This window comes from Hordeum vulgare, chromosome 7H, assembly GCF_904849725.1.
Source record: "Hordeum vulgare subsp. vulgare chromosome 7H, MorexV3_pseudomolecules_assembly, whole genome shotgun sequence".
Lineage (NCBI taxonomy): Eukaryota > Viridiplantae > Streptophyta > Magnoliopsida > Poales > Poaceae > Hordeum > Hordeum vulgare.
The window spans coordinates 374,374,338-374,392,719 of NC_058524.1; the positions used below are offsets into that span (position 1 = coordinate 374,374,338).

At 46.7% G+C, this 18,382-nt stretch overlaps 1 pseudogene; it reads left to right on the forward strand.

Annotated features, from left to right (window-relative positions):
* The first annotated feature begins 5,716 nt into the window (after positions 1–5,716).
* LOC123408915 lies at positions 5,717–7,343 on the forward strand (annotated as a pseudogene).
* The last annotated feature ends 11,039 nt before the right edge of the window (positions 7,344–18,382 follow it).

An 18,382-nucleotide genomic window follows, 5' to 3' on the forward strand; every position in this document is an offset into this window, starting at 1 on the left:
CATCTGGACAGCCCAGTCGTTGACATACTTCTCCTGAGCTGTCCATCGTCTATTCCGAACAGCCACTTGATTGTGCGGTTCAGTCCTCTATTTCTTCAGTCTCTCCACCTCCGCCACCAACACCCTGTTTGCCTCCAGCGCCTCCTCCAAGGAATTCTCTCGAACTTCCAACGCGTCCTTCATGCCGGCCATGGCGAGCATTGAAGCTTCCAGTTCACCAGCATACTGGTTCCTCTCCGCTCTCAAGGCTTCATAAGCAGTTCCCATTTCACAAGTTTTCTACACCAAGAAACAAAGGGTAATCAGCAAGTTTCTCAATACACAGTATAAGTTCTTCAGACCCCTGCCGACGCAAGCAGTCGACAGCGGTCTCGGGGACTACACCCAGTGGGTTCACTAAGAGTGACCCCACTGGCATGCACCTCAAGCAGGCCCGCCCTATTGAGATGCATGTTTTCACCTACGCCTCAGGGGCTAATACTACTCGACATGCGTGCCACTTACTCTCAGAGACTCTTACCGCAAGAGCGCTCCTACTGCAATAATTACTAGCACTCGGAAATCTTGTCTACAGACACAACCAAATTAAAGACCAAATATATAAAGACAACTGTCGGTGCAAGCACTCGACAGAAGTCTCAGGGGCTACACCCACTGGGTTTACTCTGAGTGAACCCATTGCAAACAACAGACAACACCCAGTGGGTTACAGAAGAAAAGTAAGTACTTACTAGACTACTTACTCGGATGTCATCGCGCAGCTCCAAGCTCCGCTGGTACAAAGCCGCAACGGAGTCATAAGCCCTCTTGGCCTCTCCGGCCATCAGCTCCGCCTGGATCATGGCCCCCTTGGCCACTCCCACCTGCTCCTCTGGGACACACCGAATGCTGAATTCAGCATTCGACGAACCGGGGATCGTGGGAAGTTCCTGGGGCATCCCAAGGTTCGCCCCAGTTGGTTCCTCACCCACCGGCACCGGTTCAGTCGATGGAGGCACTTCGGTCGGTGGAGCGTCAGCGGCAGGGGCGGCAGCAGGAGGAACGGCCTCAAGGACAGGCTCCAGGACAGGCTCCACGACGGGGTCGGCTTTCCCCTGGTCGCCCTCGTCCAGGCAGATCGCCCCTGACAAGCCGAATAACATGGCGCCTCAGAAAAAGAAAAGGATGGCGCAGTCTACAGGAATAAAACACCCGACTCTCCTACAACATACCTGGCTGGGACGAGACGACATTGTCCGTGTCCATGGGGTCATCCCCTTGGCGGGCCGGAGAGGTTGCAGAAGTGGCGACCCTGTCGAGTGAAGTCCATTCGACTTGTAAAGCAGGAGTTCACTCGGATAACATAAAGAGCCGAAAGTTAGATTCACTCACGTGGATGTGACGGGGATGGCAACCCTCATGCGCGGCAGAGCCTTCCTAGGTTTGGGCCCACTCGGTTTGGGCGCCCTGGAAGATTGACCTGCGAGCTCAGCAGCTGCGTCCCTGGACCTTTTCGTGCCTCGAGCACTCGGGACCACCGGAGCGGCAGGTGGAGCACTCGACGACGCAGGAAGAGCTGAAGGGACGGCGGGCTCGTGTCGACGCTTACTCCTGTGCTCTAGCCGTGGAGGTGGCGAGTCGCGCTCTTCGTCTTCTTCCTCTTCCTCGCTGTCCTCCTCCTCCGACTCCCCGCTGTCGGAGACGTATTCGGCGCTCTCCACGCTCCCCTCCTGGCTGCCTTCCTCCTCTTCCTCCTCTGGATCCCCATTCGAGACGGGGGAGAACCAGTTGGTCCACTCCTGCATGAGGTTCAGTCGGAAACGTTAAGCATCACACGGAGATATGAATAAACGACTGGAATCAAGACAGTTCAATGCACTCGGCCAATGCTACTCACCTGATTCGGTGGAGGGTTGTCCGCGCTGTAAGGCGTCACTCGACGGGCTCCTTTGGGGTTCTCACAGGGACCCGTGATTTGGAGCACCCACGAGGTCACCTTCTCCTCGAGTATGCCCACCACGTTGGTCCGAGTGGAATCCTCGGGCCCTGTGTAGTGCCACATAGCGTGATCGCGGGCCTGCAGAGGCTGGATTCGCCGACCGATGAAGACTTCCAACAGGTCAATACCGGTGACCCCCTTCCTGACAACATCCACGAGTGCCTCAACCAAAGGCTGGATATCATTCTTCTCGGCCTTGGTGAGTGCGAGCTGTTTGGGCGGAGCGGGACGGCCTAGACTAAACGGAGGCACCCCAGTCGATGCATTCGGACAGGCTATGTCCTGGCAGTAGAACCACGTCGACTGCCAGTTCCTGACCGACTCGCTCAACTAGAGAGTGGGATAGCTACTCGGACTCTTCTTCTGAAACCCTAAACCCCCGCAGAGCTGGAGGAGATGCGTCTTGTCATCCGACTGACTAAGACGTTTGATGGTTTGAGAGCGGGCGGAGAAGATATGTTTGAATAAACCCCAATGGGGGGGCAACCGATAAAGCACTCGCATAAAACAATGAAGGCAGAAAGATGGGCGATGGCATTCGGAGGGAAGTGATGGAGTTGAGCACCAAAGTGATTCATGATGCCTTTGAAGAAGGGATGCGGGGGCAGAGAAAAACCTCTGTGAACATGGCTGAGGAGCAAGACACGCTCCCCCTCCCGTGGCGCCGGCTCGACCTCGTCGTCCGCCGGCAGCCTCCAGGACTTGTGCACGAGCATGCCGTGCTCCACCAGCTCCAGCAGGTCCCCCTCCGTCACCGTGGAGGGGAGGAAATCTCCTTGGATCCACCCCGCCGGCAGCGGCCGCTGCCGCCGTTGAGCAGCCGCCGCCTTGCTCTTCTTCTTCCTCGCCTCCATCTTGTTGGTCTGACCCTTGGTCATGAGGCGACGGCGAGTCCTCGAGGAGGAGGAGGAAGAAGCGTAGGTGCGCATGGGGTGGCGTGGAAGACGGAGCAGGCGGGAGCGAAAGATTCGGCGAGCGTAACCAAAGGGTCTCGTCGCCCAGAGTTAAATAGAGCACCGACTGGGTCGCTGGCGAGCGGGCCCGAAATCTTATCTGCCAACCAGCCGCGACGATATCAGTGGAGGAATTGAAGGCGCAAGGATCGAGGAGTCATGCGCTACTCGAGCGCGCTGACGTCGTCCCCGCTGAGCGCGCGGAACCCGAAATTCGAGATCCCGGAAAATCCGCCGCTGTCAGTTGACCGATCGCGTCAAAAGATGTCGTGGAAGCACTCGGTTCCCGACAGTCTGTTTCGCAAGCACTTCCACTCGGAGCGTTGGTCGAGAGAGATAAAATGGATAGAGGCAAGCAACGCCCAAGCCGAACCTAGTTCAGTCGGATCTGAACCTCAAGCACCGCTTCTACGTTTCAACCCCAATCCATTCGGGGACTAATGATGGGGTCATAGTCCTAGGGTAAGGTCATAGGCCTGCCCTACATGTCCTACCCAAGGACTACCCCACACAAAGGACAGGACCTTAAGTCTGCCCCGACTGAATTAAGGTATCCCCATCACCCAGTCGGTAACAGGCCCTGAATCATCCAGTCGGTAACTAGCATTCGGAGGACACCAGCCTCACCGACTGGATACACTCGGTACGTCGTAACCTCTCCGGAGGGAAACTGCCGTACGTTTCCGGGTGCATTTATTAGCATTTAGAGCATACGTTACCTATAACGTATGCATTCAATCGCCACTACTCCACCCCTGAGTCAGAACCGTTGTGGAGGGCAGCGCACTCTATATAAGCCGCCCTCCCCACTGGTCAAGGGGTTAGCAAATCTTTGTACTCCATATCACACTCGGTAACAAGCTCCGAGAGCACTGAGACGTAGGGCTGTTACCTCCACCGCTGAGGGGCCTGAACTCATACAACCTCGCAGTAGCTAGGACTCTGCCCATCTCATTCGTACCCTACACATCTACTGTCAGGCTTATACCCACGACAATGACTTTTTCAAAATCATGAAAAACGACAGGGCGCATTTCGTGGACTTGGATACGACGTGCTGAGGGCGGCGATGCAGCCCGCCAATCAGCGTACATCCTTAACTCGCTCCGAGGCTTCCAACTGCTCGATGGCTTCAATCTTAGCAGGGTTTGCTTCTATCCCGCGCTGAGACACAAAGAAACCAAGGAGCTTGCCGGATGGCACCCCAAACACACACTTTTCGGGGTTGAGCTTTAAGTTGATATTGCGCAGATTAGGAAAGGTTTCTTCAGGGTCTTGAACCAGAGTAGCTTCGGCCTTAGTCTTGACCACAGTGTTGTCCATGTAGGCCTCTACATTCTTGTGCAACCGTGGACCAAGACCGATTTGGACGGCCCTCATGAAGGTTAACCCTGCACTCTTCACCCCAAATGGCATGCGCTTGAAGAAGTACGTACCACAAGGAGTGCTGAACACTGTCTTCTCTTCATCTTTCTTGGCCATAAAAAATCTAGTGATAACCGGAGTAGGTGTCAAGGAAGGACAAATAGTCGCACCTGGCGGTCGCGTCCACTATCTAGTCGATGTGCGACAACTGGAAGGGGTCCTTTAGGCAAGCTTTGTTGACATCAGTGAAGTATGCAAAGTCACCACTTCCCATTTGCCTTACGCACTACCATAGGGTTCGCCAACCATGTTGGATGGGGGACGCTTCTAACCAGGCCTGCTGCTTCCAATTTCTTGATTTCCTCAGTAATGAACTCTTGCCGCTCCATTGCTTGCTTTCGGACCTTCGGCTTGACGGGCCACGCGTGGGGAAGACTGCAAGGTGGTGCTCGATCACCTCCCTAGCAACACAGGGGATGTTGGATGGTTGCTAGGCAAACACATCGACATTCGCCCGCGGGAAGGAGACAAGCACGATTTCCTATTTGTTGTCGAGGATGGCACTTGTTGGTCAGTTAGAGAAACTCACCCAACCACTACAACACACTATGCACACATAGTGCACAGTGTAGCTGAACTTATGTGCATGAAGCACACGATGCAGGGTCGGTTGGCCGCAATGCATGCTCGCCATCCCCTTTACACACAAAGTGCACCAACACATGGGCACTTCAGACATATGAGAGTAAAAAATACTAATGTGACAAGATCAACTTCTCACATTGTGCAGCAGTAGTGCGCGGCTCCGGCTCGGACAACATGCAGTGGCGGAGGTAGGGGTGGTCAAAGTGGTCCCCGGCCCACCCTGGATTAGAAATTGACATTTATACCATAGCAAAAAAATAAAAAAAAAATACATGCATAATTACACTGTTGGCCCACCATGGCCCATAACACCAGGTCCGCCACTGCCACCATGGCCTCCAGAGAGCTCGACGCGGAAACATCGGCCATGGATTGGCTACTGCTTCTCGTAGATGGCGAGCAACGGTGTGGTGGTATGAGCCGGTGCAGCGCACACTCGGCCACCGGCGTGGGGTGGCTATCCTGGCCACGAGCTCGTTGTGTCGTCGTCGATGCGGAGGCCTAACGCATGCCAGGTGCTCGACGAAATGTTGCTCATACATCTCACACGGAGAGATAAGCTTGGCCAAGTTCTTTTTGCTAGATTCTGGTGATTATTGGTTTGAAAAATCAACAGCTTAAAAGAACTAATTTGATTGTCTAAATCATCTGCTAACCGGTAGTGCAATCGAAAATCGCGTGCAAACCTTGCTTCTCGCGATTCTGGGCACTCCCACCAAATAAAATAGTTCAGTTCGAGACAATACCCCTATTTGAAACGCAAATTACAAGGGAAATGCCACCGGTGGCCAGCCGCACGAACGAAAACGAGTCGTGCGACACGTTCCTCTCGTCCTCGATCCCCCACTCCCCGCTCCTCCTCGTAGTAGGGTTCCACGGCCGCCGCCGCCCCAGAGCCCGCTCCGATAGCTCATCCGCCCGCCCGACACCGACCCTCCGCCCCGCTCCTTCGCTCCGCCCGCTCGCCTCTAGGCCCGGAGTCGCTACTCCACCCCATTCGTTGCTCCGCACCACCCGCTCGCCTCCAGGCCCGGAGCCGCTACTCCATCCCGTCCGTTGCTTTGCACCACTCACTCGCTTCCAGGCCCGAAGCTGCTACTCCGCCCTGTCCGCTGCTCCGCACCGCCCGCTCGCCTCCAGGATCGGAGCAGTTGCTCCTCCCAACGCCATCGCTCTCCACCCGATACCCAACATCGGCTCCGCCTACGCCCCATGCCGCCAGACATGGCCATGCCGGAGTTCGCTCTAGTGAGCTCTCCTCTCCTCTGTTTCTGTGTTCGTAGTGCACATAAGAAATTGATGGATGGGTGGATTACTGAAGGGATGCATGGACAGGTGAATGGATGCATAGATGGATGTATTCTATGTATATTTGTCTTGTCGTTCAATCGTTGTACATAGAAAAGCAGAGGATAGATGGATGCATTTGTCTGTTTTGCTACTTGTGATTTTGTGAATTGTTCTGTTTTGCTAATGCTATGGGCTAATGGATAGACATTGTAGATGGAGAAAGAAAATAAAATCAAGGCACCTAAAGCAAATTGAGACAATGCGGCGCATACTATTTATACGGATGCGTGTGTAGAAGGGGTGCGAGCTAGTAACCGTGGTGGCACCACTTTGATTGACTTAGGAAAAGCTAATCTAGTTAGAAAGTGCAATGAATGCTCCGGTAGAAATTATTCTTCCGACCAACTAAAAAACAGATGGGATATATGTAGAGCAGACTACAGTGTGTGGAAGACATTGACTCAAAAAGCATCTAGCATTGGTAGAGATGAATATATGAAGACCATTGCAACTTCGGATGAGTGGTGGGCATTGGAGATAAAGGTGTGTTGTCATATCGATTATTCAAATAATGTGCCATACTCTTGTTTCATTATTTTACCATGAGTTATGGTATTTGATTGCAGGCAAATCCGGTGGCTGCCAAGTTCTGGTATGCTCCACTACCAGAGAGCAGGAAAAAATGAGAGAGGTGTTTGATGCTTGTTGTGTCACGAATTAGCATGCTGGGGTGCCAATTCCCACATATCAGAGTGGTTCATCTCGCTTCAATATGGATGACGATTCAGGTTGTGAAAGCCATGATGTCAAAGCTACACCTTGCCCAAAGCGTGCCAAGAGTGGGAAGAAGATGCCATGTTCTTATTCGCCAAGTCCTAGGACGAATGAGAAGTGGTCAAATGAAACTGTTAAAACTGATGCACTTGTGCGTATGGTTGACCTCTTAATTTGGTGCAAGGGAAAAGAGAAATGGAAACTCTGGAGGGGATACAACAAGAAAGGAGATTGGAGACATGATGGACATGGTGATTGAGGATGGTGCTAAACCTGGGAGTGATGTGCATTTGCATGCTTCCCATATTATGCTGGAAAAGAAATATCATGATATTTAAGGATCACAAACCTAGTGCAAGGCTTCGATGGATAGAGAGGACATGGGAGCTCAACAAAAATAAGTAGAACCATTTGCTTGTAATGTTGTGAACCTATATGTATCATTTTCTTTCAACTATTTGCTTCGAACCTGAAATGCGTTGAACCCCCAACTATTTGCTTTTGACATGTTGTTTGCTCTCATATTGTAATATTCACTTGTCCAGAACATAATCATTTGCTTTGAAATTGTGTTGTATCATGTTGAACTACTAGTCTTGTACCATGAGATTAGTCAATCTATTTGTGCTCAAACTTTTTTTTGTAGCAAATAAAATGCAGAAAGCTTCTTTATTGTAATACTTGTCTATCTAAGATATTCATAAATCGTATTCATGCTCATATTTGACGATAAAGTGTTCGAAACATCTAAGTGTTCGCAATCCAGCATCCAATTTTTGTTCAGGGACGTTACAGACATTTCATCATACAACTTGTCCCATAATCTCATACCACAATCTCCGAAAAGAACTCGACGACTAATTCTAACTGATTCTGGGAAAGCTGATTCTGGGAGAAGTTTCCCAAAAGCTGATTCTGGAGAATCAAAAGCTAAAAAGAACTGGGCCAAGATGAGGTGGTAGCCAACTTCAGATTTTTCTGGATTTTCTACTCAAAACCGGGGCACATCAACCCGATGCCACTTCACATATGTTTTTGGATTAAATATGTCCGGTTCTGGAACATGAGAGACGAAATATGGACAAAAAAAGATAATGGACCAAATTTCTAATTTTTGTAAACTTGAGACATAAAAACATACTTTTCTCAAAAAGAAAATGACACTACAACTTATCCATCAAGTATCATAAAAACTGAGTGTCAGAACCATTTCTCCAAACCATATAGGCCATGGCACTTATGCGGCGTCTAGGCAAGCAGAGAAACATAAATCCCAATAGATTCAGAATAATTTCCATCATAGTTCACCTTTGACAGTTAAACTACTAAGCTGTAAAGCTAGGGCAAAATCATAAAGACAATTGCCCTCCTTCCTCAGATTCAGCGTGAGCCATTTCCCATGCCAAAAATCGGAACAATTGCAAATCACAACATCCTTCCTCATGAGGTTTAAGCTTTTAAAAAACAGAGAACACATTTCTCGCATAGAAAGGGGCACACAATCCATAACTCTCACGATTTGTTATTTTACTCATAGTGCATTTTACTTCAGAACAGCACGGTTTACTTATGTATATTACTCTGAGAGGTCCTTGTTAGAGTTATAATATAAGTCATGTACCCCTTTGTATTTATCCCGTTGTATAAGAAGTTTCCTACATATGTTCCACGCATGTACATGTATATATATCGGCCTATGGCCTCATGGGAATACAAGTTGCATATTCCTAACATGGTATTAGAGCTAGGTCAATTATTTTTTGCACGCTGCAACTCATGCGATTGATCCGTCTCTCGTGATCGAAGTCTCCGCATCGATCTCCTGTTCCCGTCCTCGATCTCCTATCTAGCTGTCACGCTGGTTCTCTCTAGATCGAACCGGATCGAAGCAGGAGGCCTCTGCTCCCGCCGGCTCTGCTCCCGCTCGAAGCAGCACGCATCTGGTCCCGCCGGTTCAACTCCCGCCGGTTCCGCTCCCGCTCGAGATCTCTACTAACCGTCGGCTCTGCTCCCGCTTGAAGCAGGAATCCCGCCGGACCTGCTCCCGCTCGAAGTAGGACTCCCGCCGCCAACCGCCGTCGCTGCGCTCCTCCTGCTCCCGCCGCCAACCGCCATCACGCCGCCCCTGGTTTTGCGTCGCCACCCCAGATTCCATCCGCACCGGATTGGTCCGAGGCTCTCCAGATCGAGGCAGGGGCTCTCCAGACTGAAGTCGGCTCATCGCGTCGCGGTCTGCTTCTACCGATTGGATCGGCCCGAGGCTCTCCAGGTCGCGCTGTGATACGTCTCCAACGTATCTATAATTTTTGAATGTTTCATGCTATTATCTTGTCAAACTTTGGATGTTTTGCATGCCTTTTATATATTTTTGGGGACTAACTTATTAACTCAGTGCCAAGTGCCAGCTCCTGTTTTTTCCATGTTTTTTACCCCTTTCAGAGTAGGATTCTGAACGGAGTCCAAACGGAATGAAACTGCCAAAAAGATTTTTTCCGGAACAGAAAAAGATCGGAGAGCCGGAAAATCAGGGTAGGGGGCCACTAGGGACCCCACAAGCCCTCATGGCACGGCCAGGGGGGCCCGCGGCCCCCTGGCTTGTGGGCTCCTGATGACCCACAAGTATAGGGGATCAATCGTAGTCCTTTCAATAAGTAAGAGTGTCGAATCCAACGAGGAGCAGAAGGCTCTGATAAACGGATTTCAGCAAGGTAATAATTGCAAGCCTGAAAGTAGCGGTAACAAGTGATTGTGTAGCGAGGTGAAACGTAGCAAGCAAAGAGTAACAAGTAACAAGTAGTAGCAACGGTGCAGCAAGTGGCCCAATCCCTTTTGTAGCAAGGGACAAGCCTGAACAAAGTCTTATAGGAGGAAAAACGCTCCCAAGGACACACGGGAATTTCTGTCATGCTAGTTTCAGCATGTTCATATGATTCGCGTTCGTTACTTTGATAGTTTGATATGTGGATGGACCGGCGCTTGGGTACTGCCCTTACTTGGACAAGCATCCCACTTATGATTAACCTCTCTCGCAAGCATCCGCAACTACAAAAGAAGAATTAAGACAAAGTCTAACCATAACATTAAACTAGTGGATCCAAATCAGCCCCTCACGAAGCAACGCATAGACTGGGGTTTAAGCTTCTGTCACTCCAGCAACCCATCATCTACTCACTACTTCCCAATGCCTTCCTCTAGGCCCAATTATGGTGAAGTGTTATGTAGTCGACGTTCACATAAGACCACTAGAGGAAAAACAACATACAACATATCAAAATACCGAACAAATATCAAATTCACATGACTATTATCAGCATGACTTATCCCATGTCCTCAGAAACAAAAGTAACTACTCACAAAGCATAATCATAATCATGATCAGAGGTGTAATGAATAGCATCAAGGATCTGAACATAAACTCTTCCACCAAGTAATCCAACTAGCATCAACTACAAAGAGTAATCAACACTACTAGCAACCATACAAGTACCAATCGAAGTTGCGAGACGAAGATTGGTTACAAGAGATGAACTAGGGATTGGAGAGGAGATGGTGCTGACGAAGATGTTGATGAAGATGCCTCCCCTCCGACGAGAGGAGTGTTGGTCATGACGATGGCGATGATTTCTCCCTCCGGGAGGGAAGTTTCCCCGACAGGACCGTCCTGCCGGAGCTCTAGATTGGATCTACTCAAGTTCCGCCTCGTGGCGGCGGCGAAACCACGAAAAAGCTCCCTAATTATTTTTTCCAGACCAAAACCCTTCATATAGCAAAAGAGGGGGGCTAGTGGGCCGTCGGGCAGCCCACAAGCTTGCCCTGCGCCACCAGGGGGTGGTGGCGGTGGGCAAGCTTGTGGAGCCCTGGTGGCCCCCCTCCGGTAGTTATTTCGCCTAGTATTTTTTGTATAATCCAGAAAAAATCCACGTAACTTTTCAGGGCATTTGGATATGTGCAGAATAGTGGACTAGGATTTTCTCCTTTTCGAGTCCAGAATTCCAGCTGCCTGAATTCTCCCTCTTTAAATAAACCTTGCAAAATAAGAGAGAAAAGACATAAATATGGTACCACAAGTAATATAACAGCCCAAAAAGCAATAAATATCAACATGAAAGCATGATGCAAAATGGACATATCAACTCCCCCAAGCTTAGACCTCGCTTGTCCTCAGGCGAAAACCAAGTTCCATAAACATGTCCACATGTTGAGGGACGAAGGTGTCGATAAAACATAATAAGGACATGAGGGCATCATGATCACACATAGGACAACAATATATCATAAAGATTCTTATGGGAAAGTAACAATTCCTTCACAAAGCAAAGCAAAGCATGAAGCAAAGCATGAAGCAATTCCTTCACAAAGAAAAGCATGAAGCAAAAAACCTTACCGAGAAGAAACCAACAATAGTACATAGTCATTCAAGCAATTGCAATTTATCACAACATCAGAAAGAGTCAAATAAGAGCTTGTAAGGCAAACCCACATACTCAATCATCTATTTTGTTTTCCACAATTGTTACAACTCACGTGGTACTCATGGTGTCAAAGTTTCAGCTGGACACAAGGAAGATAGGGGCTTATAGTTTTGCATCCCAACCATTTACCTCAAGGGTAAAGTCAACAACAATAAAGCATAAGTACTCAACTCCAAGTTGATATATGAATATAGATCTTTCCCAAACATGTGACGGTAGCCAAGACAAAGGCAAAAATAGGGAATTGGTGATGATCACCATGAATCTTACAAGGGCAAAAAAGTAAAGGTACAAGATAGGCCCTTCGCAGAGGGAAGCAGAGGTTGTCATGCGCTTTTGAGGTTTGAATGCGTGTCCTCTTAGTGCGGAGGAACGTCACTTTATATTGCCTCCTGTGATGAAGAATTTTATTATGCAGTCTGTCGCTTTTATGTCTTCCTCATCACAGGTTCGTACAAAGCTTATTTTCCACACACTAATAGATCATACATATTAGAGAGCAATTTTTATTGCTTGCACCGATGACAACTTACTTGAAGGATCTTATTCAATCCATAGGTAGGTATGGTGGACTCTCATGGCAAAACTGGTTGGTGGTTTATGGATGCACAAGTAGTATCTCTACTTGGTGCGGGAGTTTTGGCTGATATGAGGTGGAAGCAATCGTCACATGCTAAGGGATCTCTAATCATATAACATTGTTTGGAACCAAGCAAACACAATTCATCATGTTGTCTTCCTTGTCCAACATCTACTCCTAGGCATGTAATAGTTTGATGAGTGCTCACAATTGTAAAAAGTGTCTACGATGATATATTTATATGTGAACCTCCCTTTCCTTATTACTTCTTATTAATTGCAACAATGACTGAGGTCTATGTTGATTTATTCTCAACAAGTTTCAATCATCATACTTGTCATAAGTGAAGTTATCACTTTCCATAAGATCGTCTCATGATCTTTCATGCTATTGTTCTTTTCATACTTTTGATCATGGCACAAAGCAAAGCCCTTGACTAAGACACTCTTTATTATATAGCTCGTAAGCTCGAATACATCGGGGGAGAGAAAAAAGCAAAAGACTCAAACTAAAAACTAAAGACTTAGTCCTCTAAAAGAAGAAATAAAAACTGAAAAGGAAAGAACTAAAACAAAGGTAAAAGCAAAAGATATAAAGGTGATACGATCCCAGGGCAACTCCCCCAAGCTTGGCAGAAGCCAAGGGGATTGCCCATACCAATGCTTAGTTGTCTTCCTTTGGTGGTGATGGTGGTGGTGTTGGAGCGGTCTGATCCTCCGTCTTCCAAGGCATAGGTGCTCCATCATGGCAGGATGAACGGGCCGCCGGAATCCTCAAATCTGCAGCCAACCTTATTGATTTAAATATGTACTCATACTCACAGTTTTGGTTCTGCAGGTCATAGATCTGGCCCTGAAGTTGGTCAACCCTATCGTAGAACCTAGAGAGGTGTTTCCCAATATCAATGGCATCCATCTTGCGATTGCTAGTGAACTCCGTGATCATCGTGTGGTTGGCGTTGAGTCCACGCTCCACCATCCCTTGGCACTTGAAGACTTGCTGCTCCATTGCTTCGAGCCTCATCTCCACGCTTCCGGTCTTCTTAGGCCTCTCAACATCATGGATGTGCAACATCCCCTCGCTCATCTTGATAGATTGAGGGTGTTTCAGCACTTCCGTGAGGTAGAGATTGATGACCTTCTCGAAGATCTTGTCCTTAGGAGCGTTTAGGGAAGTCATGATGACTATATGATGACTAGATCTGTCAGAGAAAGAGGCTCGAAACGAAAACAGAGGGAAACTATGCAATACGGAGATCAAAACCTTCGGGCGACTATATATTGATTTTTTCTGGGCCAGAAGGAGTCCTCCGCAAGAAAACAGAGTCCGGGAGGCACACGAGGTGCCCACAAGCTTGCCCTCCGCCACCAGGGGGTAGGGGCGGTGACAGGGCTTGTGGCTGCCTCGTTCGCTCTCCGGACTACTTTTTATTTTTCTAATTTTTCAAAAATTCCAAAACGGAAGAAATTTCCTATTGGAAAAGTACGGAGTCCAATTTCTTGCCGAAACAGATACGTCTTCGTTTTCAAGGTCTGAAACAGGCTGATAAACATCCCTTATGTACTCCTCTGGAGTTATGACATTGATGATATTGGTTTCCACATTTATGGGAGTACCAGAGATGTAATGCTTGATTCTTTGACCATTTACCACTAGGAAAATTTCCTTCCGTGTTATTGATTTTGATGGCACCGGAACGATATACTTCCTCGACAACATAGGGACCTTCCCATTTAGAGAGAAGCTTGCCTGCAAAGAATCTCAAATGAGAATTGTATAGCAAGACATAATCACCTACATTGAACTCTCGTTTCTGTATCCGTTTGTCGTGCCATCTCTTAACCTTTTCCTTGAACAACGTGGCATTCTCATATCCCTGGGCTCTCCATTCATCTAACGAGCTGATATCAAACAACCGCTTCTCACCGGCAAGTTTGAAATCAAAGTTGAGCTCTTTGATTGCCCAATAAGCTTTGTGTTCCAGCTCAAGAGGTAAATGACAGGCCTTACCGTAAACCATTTTATACGGTGACATGCCCATGGAATTCTTATAAGCAGTCCTATAAGCCCATAGTGCATCGTCAAGTTTGCTAGACCAGTTCTTTCAAGATCTATTGACGGTCTTTTGTAGGATCAACTTGATCTCCCTATTACTCAACTCCACTTGACCACTAGACTGAGGATGATAAGGAGATGCAACTCTATGGTTGACATCATACTTAGCTAGCATCTTGCGGAGAACACCATGAATGAAGTGTGAACCGCCATCAGTCATCAAGTATCTAGGGACTCCAAATCTTGGGAATATGACTTCTTTAAGCATCTTAATAGCGGTGTGGTGATCAGCATTTTTAGTGGGGATAGCTTCTACCCACTTAGTAACGTAATCCACAACAACTAAGATGTGAGTGTACCCATTGGAACTCGGGAAGGGTCCCATATAATCAAAGCCCCAGACATCAAATGGTTCAATGACAAGTGAATAGTTCATAGGCATTTCCTGACGCTTACTGATGTTCCCTATCCTTTGGCATTCGTCACAAGACAAGACAAACTTACGGGCATCCTTGAAGAGAGTGGGCCAATAGAAACCTGATTGCAATACCTTATGGGAAGTTCTATCTCCAGCATGGTGTCCTCTGTAGGCTTCGGAATGACACTTCTGCAGGATCTATCCCTGTTCATGTTCAGGCACACAACGTCTAATAACACCATCTACTCCTTCCTTATAAAGGTGAGGATCATCCCAAAAGTAGTGTCTCAAATCAAAGAAGAATTTCTTCTTTTGTTGATAGGTGAAACTGGGTGGTATGTATTTGGCTACGATATAGTATGCATAATCGGCATACCACGGTGCACTATGTGAAGTGTGCATGACATTTAATTGCTCATCAGGAAAGTTGTCATCAATAGGTAGTGGGTCATCAAGGACATTCTCTAGCCTAAACAAGTTATCTGCTACAGGGTTATCAGCACCCTTTCGGTCAACGACGTGCAAATCAAATTCCTGTAGAAGGAGAACCCATCTGATCAGCCTAGGCTTAGCGTCCTTCTTCTCCATGAGGTACTTAATAGCAGCATGATTAGAGTGAATAGTGACTTTGGAGTCCACTATGTAAGATCTGAACTTTTCACATGCAAACATGACTGCTAAAAATTCCTTCTCCGTAGTGGCATAGTTTCTTTGAGCACTGTCTAGAGTTTTACTAGCGTAGTGAATGACATTCAACTTCTTGTCAACTCTTTGTCCTAGAATAGCACCAACAGCATAATCACTAGCGTCACACATGATTTCAAAGGGCAAGTTCCAGTCAGGTGGTTGAACAATAGGTGCGGTTATCAAAGCCTTCTTAAGTATTTCGAAAGCTTCCTCACAATGTTCATCAAAAACAAAAGGAACATCCTTCTGCAGAAGGTTGGCAAGAGGCCTAGAAATCTTAGAGAAGTCTTTAATGAACCTTCTATAGAAACCAGCATGACCTAAGAAACTTCGTATACCTCTGATATCTGTGGGGCAAGGCATTTTCTCAATTGCATCAACCTTAGCCTTATCAACTTCAATGCCTCTTTCAGAGATCTTGTGTCCTAAGACGATACCTTCATTAACCATAAAGTGGCACTTCTCCCAATTCAAGACGAGGTTGGTTTCTTCGCAACTCTGTAAGACTCGATCAAGGTTGCTGAGGCAATCATCAAAGGAAGACCCGTAAACGGAGAAGTCATCCATGAAAACCTCGACGATCTTTTCACAAAAGTCAGAGAATATAGCCATCATACATCTTTGGAAGGTGGCAGGTGCATTACATAAGCCAAAAGGCATACGTCTATAGGCAAAGGTACCGAAAGGGCAGGTGAAAGTGGTTTTCTCTTGATCAGATTGTGCAACAGGTATCTGCGAGAAACCTGAATAACCGTCTAGAAAGCAGAAGTGTGTGTGTTTTGATAGCCTTTCTAGCATTTGGTCGATGAACGGCAAAGGATAATGATCTTTCCTGGTTGCCTTGTTCAGTTTCCGGAAGTCTATCACCATTCTATAGCCGGTAATAATCTTTTGTGGGATTAGTTCATCCTTATCATTAGGAACGACGGTGATACCTCCCTTCTTAGGTACGCAATCTACTGGACTTAACCAATCACTATGAGCAACAGGATAAATGATTCCTGCTTCCAGAAGCTTTAATATTTCTTTTCTAACGACCTCTTTCATCTTAGGATTTAATCTCCTTTGATGATCAGCAACTGGTTTAAAGTCAGGATCGGTTTTAATCTTGTGCTGACATAGAGTAGGACTAATACCCTTAAGATCATCAAGAGTATATCCAATAGCAGCGCGGTGCTTCCTCAGAGTTTTTAGTAACTTCTTCTCTTCGCGCTCTCAGATAGAGCACTAATAATGACAGGATATATCTCCTTCTCATCAAGATAGGCATACTTAAGAGTATCAGGCAACTGTTTAAGCTCGAACACAGGATCACCCTTTGGTGGGGGAGGATCCCCAAGCAGTTCAATAGGCAGATTATTCTTGAGAATAGGATACTGTTCTAAGACAATTTTATCTATCTCATCTCTCTCCTCCATATGCATATCATTTTCATGCTCAAGCAGATATTGCTCTAAAGGATTCGTAGGAGGTACACCAATAGAGGCAAGAGCAATGATTTCATCTCTACTAGACGACTCTCTTTCATGGGTTTGTCTTCCAAACTTGGAGAAGTTAAATTCATAAGACACACCCTCAAAACTTACTGTGACAGTCTGCTTAATGCAATCAATGTGAGCATTGACAGTGTTGAGAAAGGGTCTACCGAATATGATGGGACAAAAGCTATCTTGTGCAGTACCAAGGACGAGGAAATCAGTAGGATACTTCGTCTTACCACACAGGACTTCTACGTCTCTCAGAATTCCCAGAGGGCAGATAGTGTCTCTATTAGCTAGCGTAATAGTGACATCAATGGGTTCTAACTCAGCAGGTGCAATCTCATCTTTGATTTCATCATATAGAGAACGGGGTATTGCACTAACACTAGCTCCCATATCACATAAACCATGGTAACAGTGATCTCCTATCTTAACAGAAACAACGGGCAGGCCAACTACAGGTCCGTGTTTGTCTTTCGCGTGAGGTTTAGCAATTCAAGCGGAGTCCTCACAGAATTTGATAACATGCCCATCTATGTCTTCAGCTAAGAGATCTTTGATAATAGCAACACTAGGTTTAACTCTAATCTCCTCAAGGGGTGCAAGTGATCTAATGTAACCCCTACGTATCATAGTTGAAGCTTTAGAATAATCCTTTATCCTAGCAGGGTATAGTGGTTTCTCAGTGTAAGCACAAGGAACAACAGGATCAATAAAAGCAATGACTTTCTCCTCAACTAGATTGGTTTTGGCTATGTTGCTTTCTACAGGAGGATGATATTTAAACCACTTCTCTTTGGGAAGATCAACATGAGCAGCAAAAGATTCACATAGAGAAGCTACTATCTCAGAGTCAAGTCCATACTTAGCGCTAAAATCTCTAGAAGTGTTTGTCTCAATAAAAGATTTAACGCAATCAAACTAGAAATTCATACCTGACTCCTTACCTTCCTCCAGCTCCCAATCTTCAAACTTGAGTTTGATTCTCTCCAATAAATTCCACTTGTGATCAATATCCTTCTTTATAAAAGAACCGGCACAAGAAGTGTCAAGCATGGTACGATCTTCATGAGAAAGTCGAGCATAAAAGTTTTGAGTGATGATTTCTCTCGAGAGCTCATGATTGGGGCATGAATATAGCATTGATTTAAGCCCCCCCCCCCCCAAGCTTGAGCTATGCTTTCCCTGTCACGAGACCAAAAGTTATAAATAAAGTTCCGATCATGATGTACTAAATGCATAGGATAGAACTTTTGATGAAATACCAATTTCAACCGATTGTAGCCCCATGATCCAGTATCATCACATAGCCTATACCATGTCAATGCCTTATCCTTCAAAGATAAAGGAAAGACTTTCTTATTTACCTCATCCTCGGACAAACCTGCAAGCTTAAATAAACCACAAACTTCATCTACATAGATTAGATGCAAGTCTGGATGTGAAGATCCATCTCCTGTGAAAGGATTAGCCAGCAGTTTCTCAAGCATACCCGAAGGAATTTCATAAAAGATATTTTCAGTAGGTACCTCGGGTTGAGGAGAAACTCATCGTGCTTCCGTTCGTGGTGAAGATACCCCGAACAAACTCCTCAAAGAAACAGTTTCCATAGTGACAAGTGACAATAAATTTCAGCACAGTATAAAAATGTTTCCTTACCAATTTCCACTTACCAAAGGCGCTT